At 36.5% G+C, this 25,597-nt stretch overlaps 1 long non-coding RNA gene across 2 annotated transcripts in view; it reads left to right on the forward strand.

The window, feature by feature from the left end:
• Positions 1-25,597, forward strand: part of LOC100612620 (uncharacterized) — a 220,186-nt gene that overhangs the window by 63,559 nt on the left and 131,030 nt on the right. For both annotated transcript variants that reach the window (XR_008546271.2, XR_010149111.1), the window contains 3 exons: positions 6,667-6,814; positions 7,412-7,491; positions 10,057-10,096. This is a non-coding gene — a long non-coding RNA (uncharacterized LOC100612620). The remainder of the gene's footprint in view (positions 1-6,666; positions 6,815-7,411; positions 7,492-10,056; positions 10,097-25,597) is intronic.

The raw sequence follows: 25,597 nt of genomic DNA on the forward strand, positions 1-25,597 counted from the left end.
GTGTGAAGAGACCACCAAACAGGCTTTGTGTGAGCAATAAAGCTTTTAATCACCTGAGTGCAGGTGGGCTGAGTCCAAAAAGAGTCAGCAAAGGGAGATAGGGGTGGGGCCGTTTTATAGGATTTGGGTAGGTAAAGGAAAAAGGGGAGTTGTTCTCTGGCAGGCAGGAGTGGGGGTCACAAGGTACTCAGTGGGGGAGCTTTTGAGCCAGGATGAGCCAGGAGAAGGAATTTCACAAGACAATGTCATCAGTTAAGGCAGGAACAGGCCATTTTCATTTCTTTTGTGGTGGAATGTCATCAGTTAAGGCAGGAACCGGCCATCTGGATGTGTGCGTGCAGGTCACAGGGGATATGATGGCTTAGCTTGGGCTCAGAGGCCTGACAGCTGGGACTACAGGTGCACGCCACCATGCTATTTTTTTTTATTAATTTTTTGTAGAGATGGGGCGTCTTGCCATGTTGCCCAAGCTGGTCTTGAACTCCTGGGCCCAAGTGATCCTCTGGCCTCAGCTTCCCAAAGTGCTGGGATTAGAGGTGTGAACCACTGAACTTGGCCCCTTTCTACACTCTTAATCCCTGGCAACCATAGATCTTTCCAAAACTATAGTTTCGCATTTTCCAGAATGTCATCTAAATAGAATATTTTCATATGCATCTGTTTGAGTCTAGCTTTTTTCATTCCATGTAATGCATTTGAAATTCATCCCATGTGGTTGCATGTATCAATAGTTCATTCTTTTATATTGCTGAACAGTATTCCATTTTATGAATATATTAAACAGTATTCCATTTTATGAATGTACTAGTTAGTTTATCTGTTCCTCAGCTAAGGAATATTTGGGTGGTTTTTAAATTTCACTTGGGTAAATACTTAGGAATGGAATTGCTGAGCTGCATGGTAAGTATATGTTTAATTTTTTTTTTCTTTTTTTTTTTTTTTGAGACAGCATCTTACTCTGTCACTTAGGCTAGAGTGCAGTAGCATGATCATAGCTCACTGCAGCCTTGAACTCTTGGGATCCAGCTATCCTCCTGCCTTAGCCTCCCAAGATCTGGGACTACGGGCACACTCCACCATGCCCAGTATATATTTAATTTTATAAGAACTTGTCAAACTGATTTCCAAAGTGTCTGTACCATTTTCCATTCATATCAGCAATATCTGAGAGTTGCAGTTGGTCTGTATCTTTTCCAATACTTAATATTGTCATGTAAATTTTAAAAAATGTGTTTATTTTGGTCATTCTGATATTTGTGTAGTGGCAACTCATTGTGGTTTTAATTTACATTTTTCTAATGACCAGTGATGCTAAGCATATTTTTCATGTGCTTGATTTCCGTCTGTGTGTCTTCTCAGATGAGCTATCTGATTTTTATTTTTATTTTAGCAGTCGGGAAACCAATGTAACCTTAGCAATAGTGAATGTCAAGTTCAGAATTATACGTTAGTTATTGCTTTCAAATGAAACTTTTTGTCTTAATCAGTTTCGGCTACTGTAACAGACTACTATAGATTGGATGTATTAAACAACAAATATTTGTTACATTTATTTCTCACAGTTCTGGAGGCTGGAAGTTTGAGTTCAGGGTGCCAGCATGGTGATGTTCTTGGTGAGGGTCCCCTTCCTGGTTTACAGATGGCTGACTTCTCATTGTATCCTTACATGGCAGAGAAAGAAAAAATCTCTCTTGTTTCTCTTCTTATAAAGGCATTAATCCCATTCATAAGTGCTGCACCTTGTGACCTAACTACCTCCCTAGGACCCTGCCTCTTACTAGCATTGATTTGGAGGTTAGGATTTTAACATATGAATTTGAGAGAGACCCAAACATTCAGCCCATAACACATCCTGTTTCACATACATTAAATTTAGAAGCATTTAATTTTACTATGAGGAGTCAACCTCAAATATTATTTTACATAAAACAGTTCTGATAAATGTATGATTTAAGGTAACAACTTTGTGAAATTAGATAAAATGAGCAATATAACATTAATTCAGGTTCTAGTTACTATTGTTCTTTAGCCATTATATAGCCATAACATGATCTGCAGAGCAGATTGATTTCTTCCTCATTAGGATTTTCTTGAATTGGTGCCTTGACTTAAAAGCTGACCCAAGTCACTGTGTTATTGGTCTTTTGGTTTTCCTCTGCAGGCATTGGCAACTCCATCCCTTTGTGATTCACTTGCAGTTTTATCACTTGAAATAGTGAGTTTGAGTTAATCTTTTCTTCTTAAGTACTACCCATTTCCTTAGAATTCACATTTCAAGAACTCCCTGGATATTCCAAATACATTGCCATTTTAAGAGGTTCTCCATTTCAATTTTCAATTATCCACCTTTAATCCTAGCAAAGAACTTTCTCTACAAAAGACCCCTAAGCTGCCATCATTCCCTCAGAGAAAATTATTCTCCAATCTTCCCCTCAATTTCTTCTTGTAAACATTGAGCCTTTGATGCTCTTCCCAGAGAGTTGTTAGCCTTTTGTCTCTTCTTCCATATGAATGGGCTTTTGCAATCAGACTTGAGTATAATCTTGAGTTGAACTCAATGAACAAATGATTTCTGCACTGCTGTTGTATTTATAACTCTGTAGTGGAAAAAAAGGGGTTTATAATCTGTTTTCACTACTGAAAACAGGTTAAGTAAGGGTCTGCTGCTATTAATCTTACTCCAGGAGCACTACCTTATTTTTCAGATAGGTACATAAAAAATCAACTCAAGAAAACGTTTCTTGAATGAAGCGAAGTGTTTTGTAGCTCCAGCTATAGATTTAGATGCCCTAGCTCGCCCCATTTGGGAATATTCTCTTCCAGGCTATAATTTCTTCCTTCTTTTTCATAAGACTGGAGGAGGGAGAGTCAGTTACAAATTTGGTTATAACGTAACTGCAAATAACCATGTTGTCAGGTAACTTCTCTTTCATGTGATAGAATACATTGGTTTGAAAACATATCAGAAAATATTTTACTGAGATCTTTCAGAAAAAAAAAAAAGTTGTAAGACACACTTGCCCATACCTTTTTGGAACAATTTATTCCTTGCTAAAGTATCTGCTTATTGCTATACAGATGCAGTCTGAGAGATTAAAAAATTAAAACCATCAATATGTCCTACGTAAAAGCAAATGAGCTTCTCAGGCTTTAGAGGACTTTTATATATGTGGATTTTTTGTAGGCTAATTTAAATATTAATAAAAAGATAAGAGAATTGATCCAAATGTCTTTATTCTTATACTCATAAGCCAAATTCTGCACATTGGTTCAGAAATAATGAACCTTTAACCAATTCTAAACATCCCCATTCTAATTATTTACTTGAAGTGCTTTTAAAGATTGCATCTAAGCATGCAGTGATTGAAACAAATGTTTTTGTAAGTTTTTTTCTATAATGTCCCCCATTTTTACAAATGTTTAGAATATTTAGAAATATTTCAGATGTTTTGGGATGTTCTTGTTGCTATTCATTGGCAAGAGATGAGATGATTAATAACAAACTGTTGGATCACCTAGTTCTCCAGTTGGTCCTTCACATTTGTGGTACAGGTCAGGATGTCTAAGAGAATAGTGAAACATACTCACACCTATTATCCCTGCAGGAGGAAGGCTGCAAAGGCAGGACGAATCCCACTCAAGCCACCATCCATACAAATCCACTGGCTTTGGCATGATGTTTCCTCTCTTAATATGTTTCACTGAAGACTGATATTAACAGCATTCTGCCAGGAAAACAGTAAAGGACTGTGTCAGAATAAAGAAGACTAAAGAGAAATGACAGCTGAATTCAGGGCATGACCCATGACATTTGATTTTTTTGACCATAAAAATAGTATTGAAATCTGAATAAAGTCTATAAATTAGATAAGAGTATTATAGCAATGTTAGTTTTCTGATTTTGGTAATCTTTTGTTGTTTCATTGGGGAATTTCTTCTTTATTAGAAAGAAACACAAGTATTTAAAAATAAAGGGGTTTCATGACTGTAACTTATTCTCAAATGATTAGAAAACTCAGAATCTATTAAAAATATGTGCATATATACATACATATATACACAGAGATATACATGTGTATATAAGGCATAGACATTCCGTGTATGTCTGTGCATATACACACAAAGAGATAGATACAGCAAATGTAGTAAAATGTTAACATTTGGGGAATGAGGATGAAGGCTGTATGAGAATTCTTAGAGCTATTCTAAATACTCCTTTTTTAATAATTAGGTTGGTGAAAAATAAAAACTCTTTACTATGAGTCTGAAATTTTGGCAAGATATCTAGTTAAAAGAAAAGAAAAAAATCCCAGCTTGCATGTTTTTGAGAGGGGAACAGGTGGCTCAGAAGCAATAGGATAGCAGGAAAAATGCAACCAAATATGGGAAACTGTAGACATTATTAAAAATTAATAAACACTATTAGTCTACATATTCTTATATGATTGTATTTCAAAACCTAAAACTAAATTTTCACTTAGGAAAATATGTTAAATGAATGAGAACAAACCCACCCAGGAAGTTGGAAGTAGTAAATTCTGTAGTGTTTTCTCTGTAGTTGTTGACAAATGCCAACCTGGCTTTAGTGTATACACAGAATGATTCCGTTTATTTTTATGAGTGTTGATACTTTCCAGATGTTTGTTTTATTAACCTACCTAATTTTCTTCTTTCTAGTAATGAAAGCACTGGGTCTTGTTAATTTCAGAGCAAACAGCAAATGCATAGTGGATTCTTACAGATATGTTTCCTCATTACGTTTGCTAATTTTTATGAAACATTAAACAGATTAAATAATGGGAAATAATTCTACTACTTTATATTTTACCAAATCTTCCTGTCAAAAGAAATATTTTTCGTCTTTGTATCAGACACTGCTTACTCAGTATATATATTTCCCGCAAGACCCCTCTTCCTGACCACAGATCCATGTGCTTCAGGGCAAACAACATCATTCCTAGTTCCAGGAGGCAGAGCTTTTCTAATCCAATCACAGTGATTCTACACCCTAACAGTGACTAGTTTAGGAATTGGCATATAACTCATTTTTAGCAAAGGAAATTTGCTAATCAGGATTTAAGGGACACTTAGTAGACTCCTGAGAAAGAGACCTTTGTTCTTGTCACTATGATGCTGGATGTGACACCTGGATCTGTGCAGCCCTCATAGGACAAAGCTGATGAGGGATGGGAGAGTGGAAAGATGGAGAGAATCTGTGTCCCCAGTGACAGTGATAAGCTGCTGAATCAACCAGCCCTGGCACTGTGATTACATTTGGACTTGCAGATATTATTGACTATTATGCCTGGAAATTTGTGTTTTTTGAAGGTGAATACATACTGATTTTTCATTAAGTATTCTGAAAGTTTTCTACAAAAAATTTAAATTTCATGATTATTAAAAAGCTAGTGAGATTTATCAAGCCAATTAGATGATACAGGCTTTTGTATTTTATTTAAACCAAGCATAGAAATACGTATTTCTTGAGTCATAGTCACAATCTCATTCATTTTCTGAGATGTATATTAACAGTTTAGAATGAGAAATTTATGAGAAAGAAGATAAAGGAATTCTGGCTGTAAAGTGAAAGTAATATTTACCTACTTCATAAAGTGATAGTGAGAACTGAATGAGTTATATTGAAAGCTCATAGAGCAGTGGCCGGCAGGTTGTGAGTTCAACAATTATTATTAACAATAGCAATTATAATTATTATTCTTTTTTGTGGCTTTTGTTGCTAAAATACTTGCTATCTTAATTTTAATTGTCTTTATTTTAAGTAACAGACTCTCTGAGAAGCAATGAATACCTCCAGTGAATTCAACTGGAGAATTTTGGGGAATAAATGTTATAATTTCTAATTCTTCGATGAAAAAACTGAATCATAGGATGGGGCTTTCTATGCAACATCTTCAAATACACTCTTGATCATCACATGGATACCAAGTCCAATATAGCATCATTTAAAAATTTGAAGGGTACCAAGGTATACTCCAGTGTGTATCAAACAGTGGGCCATGTTACAATGGTAGATTATGAGGCCAATTTAGTGGGGTTGCAACCATAATTTTAAAGAATTGAATTATTATGGAGTAGGACTGGTAAAATAAGAGTAAATTGCCTGTGTAAAGGTAAATATTGTTTGTGAAACCTTGTTTTGGTAATGTGTGCGTGTATTGGTTTAACTTCTCACTGTGAGTTTTGATTATTGGTAGAGTGGAGAAACAGGGGCTCCATAGCCAGACAAACCTGGCTTCCAATATCATTGGCCTGTTTTACAGAAAAGAGCATGGAACTGTGCCTACAAGCTAACAGGCACTCAAAACAATGTCCCTTCTTTCCTGCCTCTGTCCACAGGCTGCCCCCACCTTCTCCGGTGTGGACTTGAAGTTTTGGAACCACAGAGTAATGCAACACTGACATTACACACAAGGTGTCCTTAAACAAACAGGTATCACTGTGTCATATTACAAATTCATCCAAGCTCGACACACCAGGAGCTCTGTGAGTGATCTGGGTTCTGAAGCAAGGAAAATCAATTGTATTTAAACAACGAAAAATAATGTCTCCTGAGCTGCTCATAGCCAAGAAATCACTCTGGCACCATTCTTAAAATAACAGGTATTTGGGTAGAACTATTGATTGTTTTCACTTTTGTTGCCTTAGCAGAATGACGCATCATCCATAAAAAATGTGAATGTGAGGACGGTGGGACCATCCTGGCACACTGAGCAGCAGGGACCTCCGAGCCCTCAGATGTCATCCAGCCAGGTGTGTGGGGGCCACTCGCCATGCACAGCTTCTCTCAGCAGAGGTGAGCTAAGAGGAGGGAGGGGATAAATGTGTTATCACATGCTGCCCATTGCTTATTACACAGGGAGCCCACATCTCCAAGTCCAGTGCATTTACTTGATATGACTTACCTTAGTTCCTTTTTTACCCGGGTGGAATGCTCGGGGAGGAACCGAAACACATTATTTGGTTTCACTGACATAATATTGAGCAGAAAAAGACGAATTCTCCTTCCCACCTCCTTTCCTTCTCTTCTTTTCTTCTTCTTCGTCTTCCTCCTCCTTCCCTTCCCCCTTCCTTTTCTTCTTTAATAAAACATCCATTTATGTACCAGAACTTAGTGAAACTGCTGAGGTAGTCAAGGCTGTAAATTGAACCGGTCCCTTTTACCTCCAGAAAATATGAACGCATCCTTCTGCCACGGGGCTGGCACACATGGCGGGATTATGCTACCGTTAACAGGAAGGCAGGAAAGTACATTATCACTTCAGGGCTGTCATTACCAGAGGGTTTCGCTGTGAACTATAGCATTCAGGGCAAGGCAGGCAGTGGAAAAGGGGGGCTGGGTGGGCAGGGAAGAAAAAAGAAAATGTTGTTGTTGTTTTTCTTCCCTTAACAGGCTGACCAGAATGGTGGTGATATGAAGAGTTGGGGAATTCGACTTGAATACAAAACATAATACTCCTTTCACTTAAAAAGGTGATGACAACAGCTACCTCCTTCCATTATCCTGTAGGTACATATTTGGAAAAAGACAGGCTCAGCCACACCTGATGGCTTCAGCTAATCAATTCATGTGCATCTTAAATCTGTCAAGACAAGATCACCTATTTAGTGTTAAGCTTAAAGGGATATATTTTGTGCCAGTGAAATCTCAAAGAGATCAGTTCACTACACATTTTTTTTTTCTTGCTCCTCATAGAACAAACCCATTTTAAGATTATTTTTCCTCCTTGGTATAAATTTTAAAATTTATTTTAAACAAATCACTTATTTAATATCATAAATTACAGCAATAAAATGACCAAGAGATGAGAGTGCGTTTGACTTTTTAGGTTAGTTTATAAAACAGTTGCAAAGTTCTATATCTAAGTAGCGTTATTGCCATCTTATAACGGCAGAACTTGGGGATAGGCAGTGGAGCGAAGTTCAGAATCTTGGGCTTTGTTTTCTTCAGTCCTTCTACAAAGGTTGCTTAGCACAGATACTGAACTCTTAGAGAAGTTACAATCATTTTTAATCCGTTTCTTCACAGTCTGTTTTTTGTCTGGATTCTGTTGTACAGCATAACAGATAAGCAGATCCCTAATGAGTTCAGAGCCAGCCAGTTAGTTCCTGGATATGTTACAGGTCCTTGTTAATCCAGTTAGGTATAGCAGGTTACTCATTTTTCCCATTTCTGCCCTTCACCTTGCCCTCCACTAAGATTTCTAATTTTATTGCAGAAAGATCTACCTTTTAGCAATGAAGAAATCATTGTTATTATTTTTAAAAAGCAATAGTGGTGAGAGTAATTCTAGGCAAAGTATTACAGAAAAAGTAAACAGCATGAGATGGTGGTTCTACAATTCCCTACAAGACCATCTGTTTTCCCAATGAAAAATCTAGTGCTTCCTCGAGTTATGTTTTAAAAGGCTTAAGCAATCATTCAGATAATCAGACTTCATTGCTATGAAATTTCATCAAAGTGTACTCAATCCTTGAACTCATATCTGGGTCCATTTTGCCAATCAGATAAAACTTCCTAGGCTTTTTCCTAGAGGCATGAGTGGTTAACTTGATCTTATTGCACTGCAAAAGATTTTGTGCTACACATCATTTTTCATAAAAGCTATTTGTTGTGTTAGGAGAACTCCAGAGAGACTGCTTGTTAGAATAGATTTTGGGGGTGGGGGTGGGCCAGCGCTGGTTCTGCTTTGTCACTTTGGACCAAATGAAAATTCTTAGAAATTCTTAAAAATTAACCTCAGAGGACATGAGGAGGCAAAAAGGTGATACAGAGGAAATTAGTGGCTTGATAAGTAAAGATGTTATTTCTCATGAACAGACCAATAATTATTTTTAAAAAAACCCAAAGAAATCTATAATTTGGAAGCACTGAATTCCTTTGTCTTAAGATTGTCACTTGCTTCTTCTTTCAGTTGGCATAGGGGTTAAAGCCACCTGACTCTTTTTTTTTTTCCGTTGTAAAGGTCAGCCAACGCATGCCCACTCTTGTCCACATGAGCACAAACAGCCTTTGCGTTGAAAAAGCACTAGGTGGTGCCCATTTTCTTTGCTGGTGAAAGGGCTGGATTCCCCAAGGGAGTCACTCTGGGCAAGTTCATCAGGCCCTGGCCCACATAGCAGAGTGCACTTCTCTCACAGATGACCAGGAGCATGGTGTCACAGTCTGTCCCTTCCCTGATGCATCCTGGGGCTTGCCTGTTTTAGGACAGAGCTTTGATTTGGGGATACAGTGTTTTTACATGTGAGGATAGGAGTAGAGGAGGGTGGTGGCAAAAAGCTTCGAGTGTTCCCTTTGAAAATGAAAGATAAGAGGAATAAAGGCTGCAACACTGCCATCTGCATTTGTAAAAAGTCATAGTATATCTCTGCCAAGGCTGTCCTCCTGCCAGATCATCTGAACAATGCAGTGCACATGCTAATTTTATTTTTTCCCACTTTTGCCTGTAATCAAACTGTGAAAATAAGGAAAATGAAGGTTAATCTTAAATTTCAATTTGTTTCTTCACAAAAATAATTATTTGTTAAATAAAGCATGGCTAAATTGAAGATTTTGCATGCCCGTGTCTCTCCCCAATACCTACCATTTGAAGAGGTGGCTCTATACTACTGAGTTCTTTCCTTTAAAAAAAAATCTTATTAGGCACGCTTAACAGATTGTTGCTTTGTGTTCAAGGAGAGCAGATAACTGGCTAAGAAGATTTTTTTTTTCCAGAATAATTTTATCCAGGCGATATACCCATCGGATCTGTTTTAGAATGTAGAACTGTTTAGAAAGTTTTTGTTCTTGTAAAGATCTGGTGGCAGCAATTGAGCATAATCATGTTATTGTCATAAAAAGAAAAGAAGAAAAGAATATAACAATTTTTTTCTAGTAGACATATGTCTTGTCTATCTATAACCTATTCCCTGAAATTTGGCCTAGTAGAGTTAGTTTGTTCAAATATATTTATTTTGTTTTAGAGAAAGCAAGAAAATTGTTTTTTTGAATGCCAAAGAAATAGATTCTTGTAGTAAAATCTGAATCTTGTTTCACAGGTTGGTGAACCATACTCCAACAGAAAGGGGAAATAAAACTGTAAGTAGTTTTAAAAAGTTGAACTAAGAGAAAAGCTTTATTATGAAATTATGAGGATTATTTCTGTGCACTGGCTGCCCCGTCATATGTCATGGCATGTGGCGGGTTGACTGCTCATTAATTCTATTTATATCAGTATGATAATCCACCCCACTGAGTATGCATGTGTTAAAATATTCATAAATTATGTTTATTGTGACCAAATATACATTCAATGCCAAAAGAAGACCATTATTTAAAGACAAAACTAGTCAACAGTCAAACAAGCAAAGCCTTTTTACTGTCAGTCCAGTACATTATGTTTTATCAAATTCACATGAATTGCTTCTCCTTCCAGTGCCCCATAAGGAATGTTTATCCTTTGTTTTTAAACTATGCAAAGAAATAGACTTCACTGAAAGGAACAGATTTGGAAAACAAAAGCTGTTACATGATCTCAGACTAATAATAACATCGGCTGGAAGAAACCATCTAGGGAAATGCACTTTTGGCTTCCAAAATTATTTGATCCCTAATATACCCTTGACTTGAATTTGATGGCATTTCATAAAATCATAGACTAAGTTAAATAAAGCAGCTAACTTTTTTTGATAAACTAGGCTGCCAATAGAATTTTAAGTTTGTACATTTTTTGTTTGAAAACAAAAAAAGGATAGTTAAGAAAATCTAGAAGGTTGAGAATTGAGACCAGTAATTAAACTATACTGCGGCAGACCGTTTTGGAACTTATTACTTCCAAATGAAGCAATCCTTAACTACTCTATTTTGAATGATTCCAGGAAGTTGAAAAAACTGAGGTGATTATTCTTTTTACAGGCTGCTTATGCAGCAACACAGCACAGTTGAAAAGTTTGAATTCCTTGTCAAAATCCAAAGTGGTTTTAGTTAAAATATATTGCCTAACTTACCCAATTCATCATATTCTGAATTGAAGCCATGAAAACATCTAGGATTATTAATTATGAGGACCATACTTCAGATTTAACCAAAATAGTGATCATTTTAAAAAGTGACCTGTATGCTGGCTTAATAGTCTACTTGTAATATCCTCCAGGAAACTGTTAAAAATTTCAAAACTTAAATTATACTTGAAAGGACTTTTTTTCTAAATCAAAACAATAAGTGAGGAGTAAAACAAAATAGAAAATTCTGAATTTATTTCATTGTCACCATATGCTTATTTTAAAGAAGAACACAACATTTAGAGAACAAATTAAATTTAGAGAACAACATTTAGAGAACAAATTAATTTAGAGTAAAAATTAAATGTTTTTCTCATGTCGCCAATACTTACTATAGGACTGAAGTCATCACTTAAATTGCATGTTAATTTCAAGTAAGATTTTTTTTTCCTGTATAATGACACCATTATAGAATGTTTTACTTTCTACTTTTCCTTGGAAGAAAAATGTCTTTACTTCTATACAATCTTTTAAGAAACCTAAACAGTATGGCAACCTGAACAGGTATAGGAAATCTCTCCAGGGAAATAATTCAAAATGTGGAAAAAGCCATGTATATAAAAATTTTCTTTATAACATTGTTTATAATAGCAAACATTGGAAGGCATTTTAATATCTAGCAGTGGAAGCTTGGTTAGGAAAAGATGACAACATTCATTTGATGAAATATTATGCAGTCAATAAAATTGGTATAAAGCAGTATGAGAAATATGGGATAAAATACCAAGTTAAAAAAGGATACAAGATGAAGGTGTAGCATGATTATAATAATTTTAACACATGCAAACAAAACACTAAAAGAGGATGCACAAAAGTGTTAATCATCAAATTGAAGACTGAAATGGATTTTTTTTACCCTCTTTTCATACTTTTATTATGTTCTCATGTAATTTAAAATGCATTTTAAAATTTCAAAATTATTATCAGTAATCAATTTATACTTTTTCTTTAGATGTCATAAATAATCACCATAGATTTTTGAGGGGAAAAATTAGACAACTCCAATTTCCAAAGATGTTAATTTTAAAACCAGTATCTCAATGTGTGGTTTTAGTATTCAAACCTAATTTGATTTCTGTGGAATCATAGTGCACTTATATTTTATTAAATAATAATTCCCTCTTTTATTAAAAAAATCCTGCTTATTATATTTAACTCTAAACGACAGCTTTTTCGCCTCTCAGTTCTCAAAAACCCTGAGCAGCCATTTCAGAAAACAAAACAAAAGAAAACCCCACATATCAAAACACCACAAAACCCTCTCATTAAGCTCTCTGCAAAGTTTGAGATGCACTTTCATGTGAATCTTGGCCTCTGTACAGCACTGCTGCACAATCATTTTCATCTGAGATTTGAACATATTGGAAGAACTAGAGCCTTCCTTTCTTTTATCCTGTCATTTCCCCCCCTGGAAGTGATGGGCATATGGCAGGCACCCTCCCTAGATTCTCAAACAACAGGAGGGACCTGATTTCAATTCCTACATCCTGTCATCAGTGACTCTCGGGATATTTTGTTCTTGCAAGGCTAAGGATGTGATTCGAATTTGCCATACGGACAGAGCTTAATGCGATGCCATTTTTACCACTGGCGCCCTCAATCAGTTAATTAAACATGATATAAATCACCACATGTATTTGTTAAGTAAGATTAATATGGCAAAGTCAAAGTAAAAAATGAGGAATCCTCCCCATCCTAGGAGTGTGAATCACTGATAGGAAGATTACACTTTTGGAAACTCAATACTTTTGAGCAGGCTTTGTTGGTTTAATCCCTCAGACTGCTTTGTGCAACTTGAAACCTAGAGCTGTCATCTTTAGCCAAAATTTCAGCCATAACTTCCTCAGCTTTCACCCCATTATTGAAATCAGCATTCACAATACTTAACAAAGATCAAACCTTTCAGCGGACCACAGGGCAGCCTCTTACCACCTGGGACACCAGAAACATGTTTAATAAATATTTCATTTTGTTTTAACATGAAGACTCCCTGGTTTCAATTTTTTTTTTTCTTTCCTGGGGAGCTAAGGGCTACCACCAAGCTGCACATTCCGTCACTATGGTCAGTTAGGTTTATAGCCTTAATAAAAGGATTTGCCCCCCTTCACATGCTAGGGAGCCTTGTTAAACCACAGCAATTATAGAAACACAAGATAGGTGCTCTGCAAAGATCAAAGCTCACTTAAAGACAGCTCTGTAGGAATTTGGAGCTCTCTTTGAAAAGTGCTCAGTTTACAAAGTATAGAGGTATTAAACCCTAGGAATTAAAAACTTATTTTAGAATAATGTTTAAAGTCTGACAGTAGTTAATATGGGATCTCCTTCAGCCACTCTTTGTGTATTATTTCTAGTATCTATTCACGGCATACCTATAATAGCTCCAAAGGAACCATTACGCTCAGAAGACATACGCATATGATGGATCCTTAATACCAAATGCATTACCTACTCAGTAGGTACATTTTAACCTCAATATCCCAGCTCAGGGACAGGGTAGAAAAATAGCATGTAAATTTCTTTAGGAGGAAAAAAATGCAGCATGCCTGGGTCTTCAGCTTTGTGGCTCAGTGGAATCCCTAGAGGCTGCTTTCCATGCAGGAGGGATAGGTGATGGCCTGTGCTGGGCTGCACCAGGTCACTTTAGCATCTGGCCTTTTGGGCTGCCGCACAACTCACCCAACTCTAATTGGATGTTGAAGTACCCAGTCTTAAGCATTGTAATGTTTCCTCTACCTCTGTAGATTGTATCATTCATCCAGAAACACACACACACACACACACACACACACACACACACACACACACACACACACAGAGTAATGCATGTGGACTCCATTTCAGAAAAAGAATGCTAAACCCCGAGTGGCCTAAACTTAATTGTGTGGCTATGGGAGCTTTTGGGTGACAAAGGGTCTGCAAGCCAAATAATTACTTTTGTGTGCAGCATCTTACAACAGGGCAGTATAAATGGGCTCAGCCTGGGATTTTGAACTCTGTGCTTCAGCCTCGGAAAATGAGTTATTTAAAAGCAGCTATTGCCAGGAACATTTTAATATCTATTTAGAGAAAACTATTTGGGGTTTTTGGTGTCCAGGAGTCTTTAGCTTTGAAACATGTAGGTATAAATGCAAACCCCTCATTTTACGTCAGCATATCCATTTTAAATGAAAGGTTGTAATGATGATAAAAATAAGAGCTAATATTTGTTGACTGCTTGCTATTTGCCAGGCTATATGCCCAGTACGTTACATGGAGTATTACATTTAATCTTCATGACAACCCTATGAGATAGGTTCTATTATCGTATTTATTTTCTAGACGAGGAGACTGTGGCTCAGAGGGGCAAAGATCACATCACTAGTAAGAGGTGGGGTTGTGATTTTAATCTGGGTTATATGACCCTAGAAGCCATGCTTTTACAGCCTGTTACTATCTGATTTGAAGTTTATTTTGTGCTGTGATCTAAAGTTTCTATTTTATGGTTTCTTTTTATTTAGCTGTAACTTTTAAGAGAATTCTAATCCTTGAAAATAAAGGTAACAGAGTCTATTTTTCCTAATTAGCTTTCTGCTTTTAATTTTAGTGTTAAATGGGTAATGTAACTTCAGGTTTTGTGTTTCTAATAATTTATTTTGGAAAATGCCATACCCCAAGAGTTAACTGAAAGAGTTTCATGATAGAAACTCTTTTTATTTGCCTTGGAATCACCATTTTATAATTAATCTAAGAAAATGCCCTCATTGAAAATAGAAGCAATCAATTATCTTGTTTGCCTTCCCTTTGAATAAAGCTTTTCCTTTGACTAGTTCAAGATTCTGATACGTTGTTTAATGTGAAAGAGATGTTCCAGATTTAGAAGTATTATAGTGCAGCATGAGTCAGATAGGCCTGAATTAGAATCTTGGATTCACCAAGTTTTGGTTCTGTCATCTTGGGCAACTATTTCAATTCTCTTAATCCTATCAGATTATTATTGGTAATACAAAAAAATAATGCCGATCATACAGTGTTATTACGAAAACTTTATGAAATATATATGTGTAAATATATATATATATGTCTGTTTTCTGAGCATAATAGTTCTATTTCAAGGGCCCCCTTGATGTCCAACTATCAAGCAAAGCCCCACCAAGATGAGTGAGTTCCCCTGTGTTCACAGTTTCAGGCCTTAGCAGACATGGTTAAAGTGCTTCCTGACAATACCAACACTAGAGCTTGATCCAGGCCTCAAAATAAGGCCCTTTTTTCCCAGTAGAGTTCCAAACTGTGAAAACAGTATTTCTGCAGCCTTTCAGAGACGGAGTCTCGCTCTGTCGCCCAGGCTGGAGTGCAGTGGCGCAATCTCGCCTCACTGCAAGCTCCGCCTCCTGGGTTCACACCATTCTCCTGCCTCAGCCTCCCGACTAGCTGGGACTACAGGCGCCCGCCACTACGCCCGGCTAATTTTTTTGTATTTTTAGTCGAGATGGGGTTTCACCGTGTTAGCCAGGATGGTCTCCATCTCCGGACCTCATGATCTGCCCACCTCGGCCTCCCAAAGTGCTGGGATTACAGGTGTGAGCCACCGCGCCCAGTCAGATCTAGATTATTAACACAGTCAAAGGGAAGGGAGAAGAATATATATACATATATATGTACGTAGATGTGTGTGTATATATACACATATATAGAATATTTGTGAGCTATACATATATATGTGTGTGTATGTGTATATATATGAATATATACATAATGCCTCCCTTTGTTGAAATAGCAGGAAAAGTTCCAATTTTAGTTTTTAGATGATAAACTTAGTTTTAAGAATTTTCTATCGAGCTATCTTTTGTGGATTGTCAGATCTCATTTGAACAAATATCTCAACTCACTGCTCGGCAACAACATATGTCATCCTGACCTTTTGAGACCTTGTAACCCACCACTCCAAGATAGGCTGCTTCCTTCCTAGGCCATGGAGACCTGGCCTGCATGTTTGAATAGCCTCTAGCTTCTTACTGGTACGTAATACATATTAATAATCAATCAATCAATCTGTCACCTTTCATAAACACTAGATTTCTTTCACAGTATAATAACACAGTTGACATTGTATCAAAATTCAAGACTTTTCGAGAGGTCATTTTTATCTTTGATCTATCTGAATATAAGTTTATAGAAACATATAAGCTACCAATATCCTCTTAAAAGGGACTGTTAATGTAAAAAATGTTTATTCTGCCTTTTGACATATTTTCTGTCTTTGCTTTCTTCACTTTTCATAATCTTTCACCGTCTACATGTAATGCTATCAGTGTCTTTAGAAGCGTTATTCAACTTGTAGCATGGCTGCAAGATAAAGGTCTTTAAAAATATCATTTTAGTGAAGTACGAAAAGTTGGCCATCACTGAATAATGGATCAGGATAATTGTGCCATTGCTTCTTACTCAAAGGTTCACCTATCCTACCAGAGTCTGGATGTATGGAAACAACTGGTGTTTAGTCAGAACATTTGCTTTCCTTCTGGGGTTGCCAGATTTCGCAAATAAAAATACATAGTACCAAATTAACATAGACTTTCAGATAAACCATAAGTAATTTTTAGTATAAATATGTCTCATACAATATTTAGGACAGACTTATACTAAAATATTATTCATGGTTTATCTGTCGTTCAGTCTAATTGGGCTTCCTGCATTTTATCTGGCAACTGTATTTCTTTTACCTCTTAAGTTAATAAAATAACAAACTCAGTCTTATTTCCATTAGCTCTTGTGGGATTCAGTACCATGCCATTTGGTGGTGGTGGGAGGAGAGCCCTGCCTTTGCATAAACACCTGGAAGACTTGGAACCAATGGTTGAGAACCAAGTCAGAAGAGATAGTTTTGTAGTCTGTATATCAAACAGCTATAAAGCCACAGTTTGTAATTCAATTTTCTAATTTGCTTTACTCATTTCTCTTAAAGACAAAAGTGAAAATAACTCTTTTAAAATTTTATAGAAAAGCAGACTGCCTATGATATTGTTTTATTCATTATTTATTCTTTCATTCATTCATTCAAAAAATATTTATTGAGGGCCTACTATGTGTCAGGTACTGCATGACAGTTATAGTAATATTTTTAGATTTATGTTATACTTATGTTCAGGTTCAAGGGTATTGTGTGTACCTGGATATTAATGGTGCCTGTTTTGAATAGCAGTGGTTGTAGGTGTCTAAGTCATGCTTCCTGCCTTCTAATCAAACAGCAACAGTAGACATCATCTGTACTCCTGACAACTAATAACATATATTTTGTTAGAAGTCTTTTGGTTTTGCCTCGAAAAATAGCTGTATACTTACGTGACGATGTTGTCAATACCTATAGTTTTATAGCTAGAGCTATATCTTTGAAAGGTCCCTGCTTTCCTATAGCACTAAGTTAAATTATGATTCATTCCATATTTTTAGAAACCAGAAGGTCAAAATATTGTTTAGGTATATTGCTTCATCTGCCATATATAAAAAAGACTCCTATCAATTGCCCTTCTTAATTTTTAAGTCATTTTTACCCATTTTGAGGTTATGGAGAATCTTACATGTGTTTGATTGGATTCAGTCAAATAGGCTGTACAGCTTTTACTATGCCTCGTAATTTTTTTCATTACAATAAAAAGCCTTTTAAATCACCACTACTTAGAATTATATTGAAAATACTTGTGATACTTTTATATACAGTGAGTTTAATGCCAGGATGTGAAAGCAAATTGATTGTCGGCAATTCTGTGCTTGAGCACCCCGGAGTAAAAAGAATTACACTAGTAACCCTGGGGACCTCCTGCTCTCAGAAAGACTGTCTGCACTCAGACATCCACTGGCAGGTGAAAAAGAAGGGATTGCCTAATTCTTGTCTGAAATTCTATAAACACATTTTAATTCAGAGAAATAATTTTTGAAGGGAGAAAAAGCACCTCAAGAGACACTTATGTTTAACGTTTTTAATGTAGTAAAATGAGCTGCAAGGAAAGTATGTCACCTTTGCAATAAGCATTTGAAGATCTTCTAAGAGTGACTTAAAGGTAGACAACTTGCCATCTGGAGGTTGTGTGGCTGTGGAAGGCTTGGCTAGATCAGCAGATAAAACCCTCATGGACTTTTTACCTCTGACACCCTGGTCAGAGTGAGAAGTACTTGGGGCTTTTAACAAGAGTCTCTAATGACACATACCTCCATCAGCTTGAAGAGCAGCTGACATGTTTTAGGAGTGACCTTAGACTGTCATGCAAGCATTAGAGAGAATGAATTAATATTTTGGGGAGGGGCCTTTGGTCAGGATTATGATCCCTGAAGAGTCACTCTTGATTCTTCTTTCCCAGATCTTCAAGGTGAAATGTTCAGGAAACCAAAGGGTTATTGGCTTTTCAAGTATGCAGAAAGCAGATGTGTCAGGTTTGATTTCAGAAGGCAGACTAGCTGCATACACTTTTTCACTCTCTCCCACCCCAAGCTAAATTTGACTGGGACAAATATTGAGGAAGGGGACAGAGTGGGAAATAAAAGGCTAAAGTGTATCTGCTGACATGGGCCGTTAATATCTGAAGAGGTCAAAAGGGAAAATCTCTACAGGCTAGCGGGACTGGAGACAATATGGTTCTAAATGGAAGTCAGACCTCACATATGCAAGCAAATTGCTATCAAGGATATGGCCTTGAACAACTTTTTGGGGGAAACTTGTAACACAGTGGCCACAAGCACTCATTGGAAATGAGGCCTCTTACCACCAGTTCCCTTAAAAAGGATGTTTTATCCAAGACATTATCTTGAGTTCTCACACCAGCCCTGGCACAGCTCCACAATGTTTAGAGAGGCAGGACTTGCAGAGAGGGTAAGACTGCATACCGTAAGCCCCACAGCTTATCTTCTAATCCCAGCTCAGTCACTTATTAGCTGTGCAACTTCAGGCAAATTATATAATCTCTCTATGCCTCAGTTTCTTTATCTGTACCATGGGAAGGATTGAGTTAATACATATATAATCCTTAGTTACCATCATCATATGCATCTTCCCTTGCTGGATATGAGACTGGAACACTCAGACTGGGGGTTATTTTTGCAGTCATATATGTGCTTAGAAAATAAAAGTGTATAAACATAGATAGACAATGAGAGCATTTTTCAAGGGCATTTGTCAGAATGATGGCTCCTGACTGCAGTGAGGTTCTGACCATCAGCACAGGCATGTTTTAAAGTGTCATGTGTAAGTGTTGTACAAAGATGAGTCCTCAGGAATCATCTGGCCCAACATCTTTCTTTTATGGATAACTGCAGTCCACGGAAATCGGTCCTGAGCCAGGTGTTGGCAGTGCCAGGACTAATTTCCATGTCCCCTGTCATCCAGTGCAGAACCCATTCCATGACACTGTACTAACTTTGAGTCTTTGTTGCAAAGCAGATTTTCTAGTCGTTATAAAGAAGCCCATCTTACCATTTTTTCTACCTGAAAAATATTCCCTCTTGTAAGTTTCCTGATCCATTCTCCAGATTATCTATTTGTGTACTCTGAAAACTGTGTGCCAGGACAATGAGGTTCATTGCCAATATCTAGCCTCCTCCAAATAATAATGCCAATCATCCTATCATTGTTTAGTTACAACAGGCCTTGCCAGCCTTTCTAAAGGAGGATTGCTAAATTGTTTTATTTATCGGCTAAACTTGACATTTTTGTCTTTTACCATTCTCAACATCAATTCTATTCTTTCACTTAGCAGAGGTGGTCAATTTGCCTCAAATACACCTTATGAATTCTCACTGTGATAGCTTTGTTTATGCTGTATCTCTTACCCAGAATGGCTTTTATGATCCTACCAATCTTACAAGATCCCACTCTGTTACCTTTCCCATGGAGACATCATTAAATATTCCAGCTGTTAGTTGAATCAGACAAGGGTTAATGCCACACTTTGTTTTGATAAACTGGAGCCAGTAAATATCCATGAAACTTCACTATCCTTTTATGAATATTGCTCAACCTAGACCTCTGCTCTTCTAGGCCAGAACTGAGTATGCTTCTACATGCAGTCTTACCATCTGCATCTGTGGACTAATGCAACTTCTTGTTGTCTGGTCTTTCTGAGGATGCATTATATAGATTGCAGTTCATTTAGAATGCAGCTGCCAGGGTCGTGACTCACACAGAGATTAATCATTATGCCTGGGTTAGCTTCATTACTTTGACTACCCATTACATCTTGCCAAGATTATAAAATGTTGCTTTTAACTTACAAGGCCTACACTAGCACCCACTTACCTCCAAGACACACATTTATGCTGTTTTCTTTTGTATTATCAGGTCACTGGAAATTGCTGCTATTTCCCATAAGCTTTGACTTCAAAAATTAAGTCATGCTGAAGCTTTCTGACATCAGATTGAGTAACATATCTAGAAAAGAAAGTATATCACATATTTTATTATAAATTATATAAAAATTTATAGGGCATATATAAAGTGCTGCTGTGAAAATCTTAAAGAACCAAGTATTTGTTTGACTTTTCTTTAAAATAATAATGTCATCACAAAAAAATTAAAGATTGTCCAGCAATTGTAGAGTTACTAATTAAACTATTGCCACACTGGTGCAAGCCATCTGTATCATCTGTGGTATTATTTAGTTCCTTTCATCATTTGATTCAACCCAAACCTAAAAAAAGAAAAGGATTCTGAAAAGAAATGTTGCCACTGCTCCCAGAACACAGTTAGCATAAGTGGAAAAATAAAGGAAAAGACATTTTCCAATAAAAATTGCTGCATACATTTAGTTAACAGAAATTAATAAGAACTACCAATAGAGATGAACTGTATTAATTTCCCCAAATCTATATTCATGTGAAGTCTTCACAGGAACAAAAATAAAGAAGGTTAATGTAATAAAATTTTTGAAGGACAATTGTAGAAGTGTGATTGGCATACTTCTCAATTGTATTTCTTGATGATTATATTTTAAGGGAGTTAGAATTAAATCTTAAAATATATGTGACATATATTCAGACTTGAAGGGAAAGTAGAAAATTGAAGATGTGGTAAATGGTTATGTTTAAGAGCAAAAGGTCTGTATTAGAGTTTCATCCTTATATGAAATTTTGCAGATCTTGTTTTTGTAGTGGGAACTTAAATCTATCTGTGGTACTTGGTGCAAGTAATGAGGCTGAACTTGTTACTGATTGATCTCAAAATTTTTGTGAAGTCTTTATACAATATGACTGCCACGTACTTTAGAAATATATAATTACTAATGACAACAAAAATATAGAAAGGATTTGTTCTGTGCCAAGTTTTATTTTAAATAATTTAGATATAGTAGTTTGCTTAATCCTCACCACAGTTCTATGAAGTTGGTATTATTGTTATCTTTATTTTACAGATGAAGAAAGGAAGGCCCACAGAGGTTAGGAAACTTGCCCAGTTACATAGTTTATAAGCGATGGCACAGGATTCAAACTCAGCTGATCTGGTGCCTGAATTCATGTTTAGAACCACTGCAATGTACTATTTTTTGGAGTCAATGTAGGGAAACATGGATGATCACACCAAAAATTATCATTTTTGATAATTTTTGAAAAAGGTGATTATTATCAAAACAGCAATTTGAAAGTGAGAAGTTGAAAAAATGGTTTTGATGATTTATTGATTGAGATCCAGTGGTCAAATATCTTCTACTAAGAATCAAGGTCCATCCCTTGGTCTAAAATAAGTGTTTGATAATAGATAGATGCTAAGTGACTTAGTTTGGTGGGTAATGGAGAGCTTTTAGAGTAAAGAGTCATTTGGAAGGTAGTCTGAAAGCATTCCTGCAATCCCTCTCATATGTCCCCCAACCCCAAATCTCTAATAAACATTTTGTCAAAGAGTAGAAGAGTTATTTAAACTTGAACATATATAAAATTAAAGAACAATGAGATCTTAATATCTGTGATCATGTGAATAGAATGTATGTCTTGACTGTTTTAAACCAGCAGAACTTGCAGTAATCAACCAAGCATTATCCAAAAACAGCAGCAGAAGCATTGAAAGAAAAAAGCATGCAAATTCTTATTCCAGCTCTGGAATCAATATGTTCCATGGATTCAATAATATTGGACTTTCTTCATAGTTTCTTGGGAACATAAAAAAGAATTGTATACATCAGTGCCTTAAAATCTACAAAAGAATCATTCAAAAATTTTAAACTATTATTAAGAAAGCCAATGTATTTCTCTAGTAGTGCGAATATTCTCTTGTGTTGTTCTTTTCTGTGCCATCAGATTGTAATTTGCTTGTGACCAAGGACATTTCCTTTTTTATTTACTCACCATGACTCAAATAGAGCTTTTCACTCAAGAGGCCTTCAGTATGTGTTGGACAGTAAATATAAAAACTGGAATTTGGTCCTGGTTGCTCAACATGCATGAGGTGCTTACTGAGGAATAAGAGCTGTGCTAGGCATAGAGACACACAATAACTTAGATGTGGGCCTTTTCCTTGAGGGGCTTAGTCTTGTGAGTTCCCAGTAAAATACTGACCTGTCAGGATCATTGGTGTGGAGTCTGCCAGTCCTCTCATAGATATCCTCTCCAGTGTCATATTCTTGTTAGAATCACAGTTGTGTGTCTCACCCTCAGCCACTAAATACTGTGAATTGGTGAAAACATCTGTCACACTTCATTTAGAGACCTGCTAAGTGCCATTAAAAACAACCTCCTTAAAAATACAAAACAAAGCAGTAAAACATCAAATCTCACAATAATTTGATATCAACTTATAAAAATTGATGTAAAAATGCATTCTGAGTATTAATCTTTCTTTCCAGAGAAAGGGGAAAGACCCTAGCTACAATCTTGTGGAGATACTTGCTGAGTCATTTGTATTGTTTTGCCAAATGGAAAACACAGCTAAGAATTCTTTTTTTTTTTTTTTTTTTTTCTGAGATGGAGTTTCACTGTGTTGCCCAGGCTGGAGTGCTGTAGCACAATCTCAGCTCACTGCAACCTCTGCCTCCCAGGTTCAAGCAATTCTCCTGCCTTAGCCTCTGGAGCAGCTAGGATTACAGGCGCCCACCACCATGCCCGGCTAATTTTTGTATTTTTAGTAGAGATGGGGTTTCACCATGTTGGCCAGGCTGGTCTCGAACTCCTGACCTCATGATCTGCCCGCCTTGGCCTCCCAAAGTGCTGGGATTACAGGCGTCATCCACCACACCAAGCCTAAACACAGCTAAGAATTCTTATTCTTACTTTTTATGTTCTTGGTTTGTATCCCAAATGGAACATAATTTGGTATTTACCATTAGAGTGATTGTACTTGAGGCAGTTTTGAAAACATTACATTTATAACTTAGCTTAGAGGCTTTCTGATAAATCATAGATCAGCACTATGGAGTTGAATACAGTTCAAACAAGTTAATTAGGCAGAAGAGTGTCAACATGAACCTTTTTTCCAATCTGGATTAATAGAGCTTAATGAAAGGGGGAAGAAATAATCATTTCGTAGTTAGTTATTTCACAAACTATGTGACCCATACGTAGTACCACAAAACACAGTCTCTTACACAGATCTGGTTGAATCTGGTTGGAAAAACTTTCTAAGGGTTTGCTGCAGGGTATAGGAAAGGAAGTAATTAGAAACAGGACAGGGACTTTATGGAACACAACAGAAAGCTAATTAAAGTGCTTAAGTTGCTTATTAAACTTAAGTTGCTTGTTAAATGATGATCCAGTGTCCTGGTAGTCACTTTCTATTTTGCATTATTTGGATTTAGGCAATAGAAGTGAGTTGAACAATTCTAATTTGGAAGTAATTGGCTAAGATGTATGGGAATAGAAGGGTGACTAAGAAGAACCCTGAAATACGCTTATATTCTGGGAGTAGTGATGACATACATACTGAGTAGCTATCATATGCAACTATGATATTATATTAAAGGTCTACTGCAATTAGCTGTATCTGAGGAATGAATAAAATATTGAGAGGAAGAGGAAGTGGTGAGAATGTTTCATGAACAAGGTAACAGTTAATCAACATCTTAAAAATCCTAAGGACTCTGCCAGCAGAGTTGAGGAGACAAGCCATTCTAAGTGAGAAGAAGAGAGAGCAAAGACATGGAGTAGGAAAGCATGTAGTGCTCTGGGTATGAAAGCCATATTTAAGGAAGAAGCTTTAAATTTTTTTTTTGAAATGGCATCTCACTCTATCTCACCCAGGCTGGAGTGTAGTGGTGCCATCTCAGCTCACTGCAACCTCTGCTTCCTGGGTTTAAGCAGATTCTCCTGCCTCAGCCTCCTGAGTAGCTGGGATTACAGGCACCTGCCACCATGCCTAGCTAATTTTTGTGTCTTTGGTAGTGATAGGGTTTCCCCATGTTGATCAGGCTGGTCTCAAACTCCTGACCTCAAATGATCTGCCCGTCTTAACCTCCCAAATTGCTGGGATTACAGATGTGAGCCACCATGCCTGGCCAGAAGCTTTAAATTTTGATGGAAAGTATTTATTCTTTATTTTAAAAACCAGTGCAAGAACTAACAGTTGCACAATGAATTTAAAAGGGAAAGAAGCCATGATACTTGATACGTAGAAACTTATACTTGAGTTAGAGAGATTCAAAACTAAAGCCCATGATAAATTTTTCAGAAAAAGAAGTGCTTAACTTGTACACTGAAAGCTTTAAAACATTACGGAAAGAAACTAATGAAGACCTAAATAAATGGGAAGACATCCATGTTTATGGATTGTAAGATAATATTATTAAGATAGCAGTACTCACCAAATTGAGCCACAGATTCAATCTTTGTCAAAATCCCAGTTGGTTTTTTAAAAGAAATTGATCCTAAAATTCACATGGAAATGTAAGAGAACCACAGCAGCCAAAGCAATGTTGAAAAACAAAAGTTGGAGGATGACGTAGATGAGTGGTTTTAAGGGTCTAGAAGGAAGGAGAAATGGGGAGTGACTGCTAATGGGTATAAATTTATTTTTGGAATGATGAAAATGTTCTGGAATTAGATAATGATGATGGGTGCACGAGTTTGGGAATACTGTAAAAACCATTACATTGTCCATTTTAAAAGTATGAATTGTATAGTATGTAAATTATATCTCAAGCAAAAAACAAAACAGAACAAGAAAAAGAAAGCCTGTGAAGCAATTAGCTAACTGCTCATGGTGAGTTTATGGGAAATGGAAGTTTAGATAAGAGAAAGCTCTATATGTCATAAATGGGCTAGAGAGGTGAGAAAGGTGGGTAAGATAGCCTTGACTGCAGCAGATTGAGAAAAAAAATGGAAGTCTGTTTGGAAATATAGCTGTGGTCAGCTTACTAAGGGACTTTAAGAATCAACTGGAACAATGTTATAAGGAATTATACATGAAAAATAAGGAATCAGTCATTGCTAATTCAAGATGTTGAAAGTAGAATAAAAAAGAAAAGCCATAAGAAAAGTCAGAGATGAAAAGAGTAGAATTAAAATGCAAAAGCAGCAAAACCCCTTTAACTGGGTGCACAGGACTAAATATTTGGGTTCCCCCCAAATTCATGTTGAAATCCTAATGCCCAAT

The sequence above is a fragment of the Pan troglodytes genome, chromosome 12 (genome assembly GCF_028858775.2).
Source record: "Pan troglodytes isolate AG18354 chromosome 12, NHGRI_mPanTro3-v2.0_pri, whole genome shotgun sequence".
In the NCBI taxonomy this organism is placed as follows: domain Eukaryota; kingdom Metazoa; phylum Chordata; class Mammalia; order Primates; family Hominidae; genus Pan; species Pan troglodytes.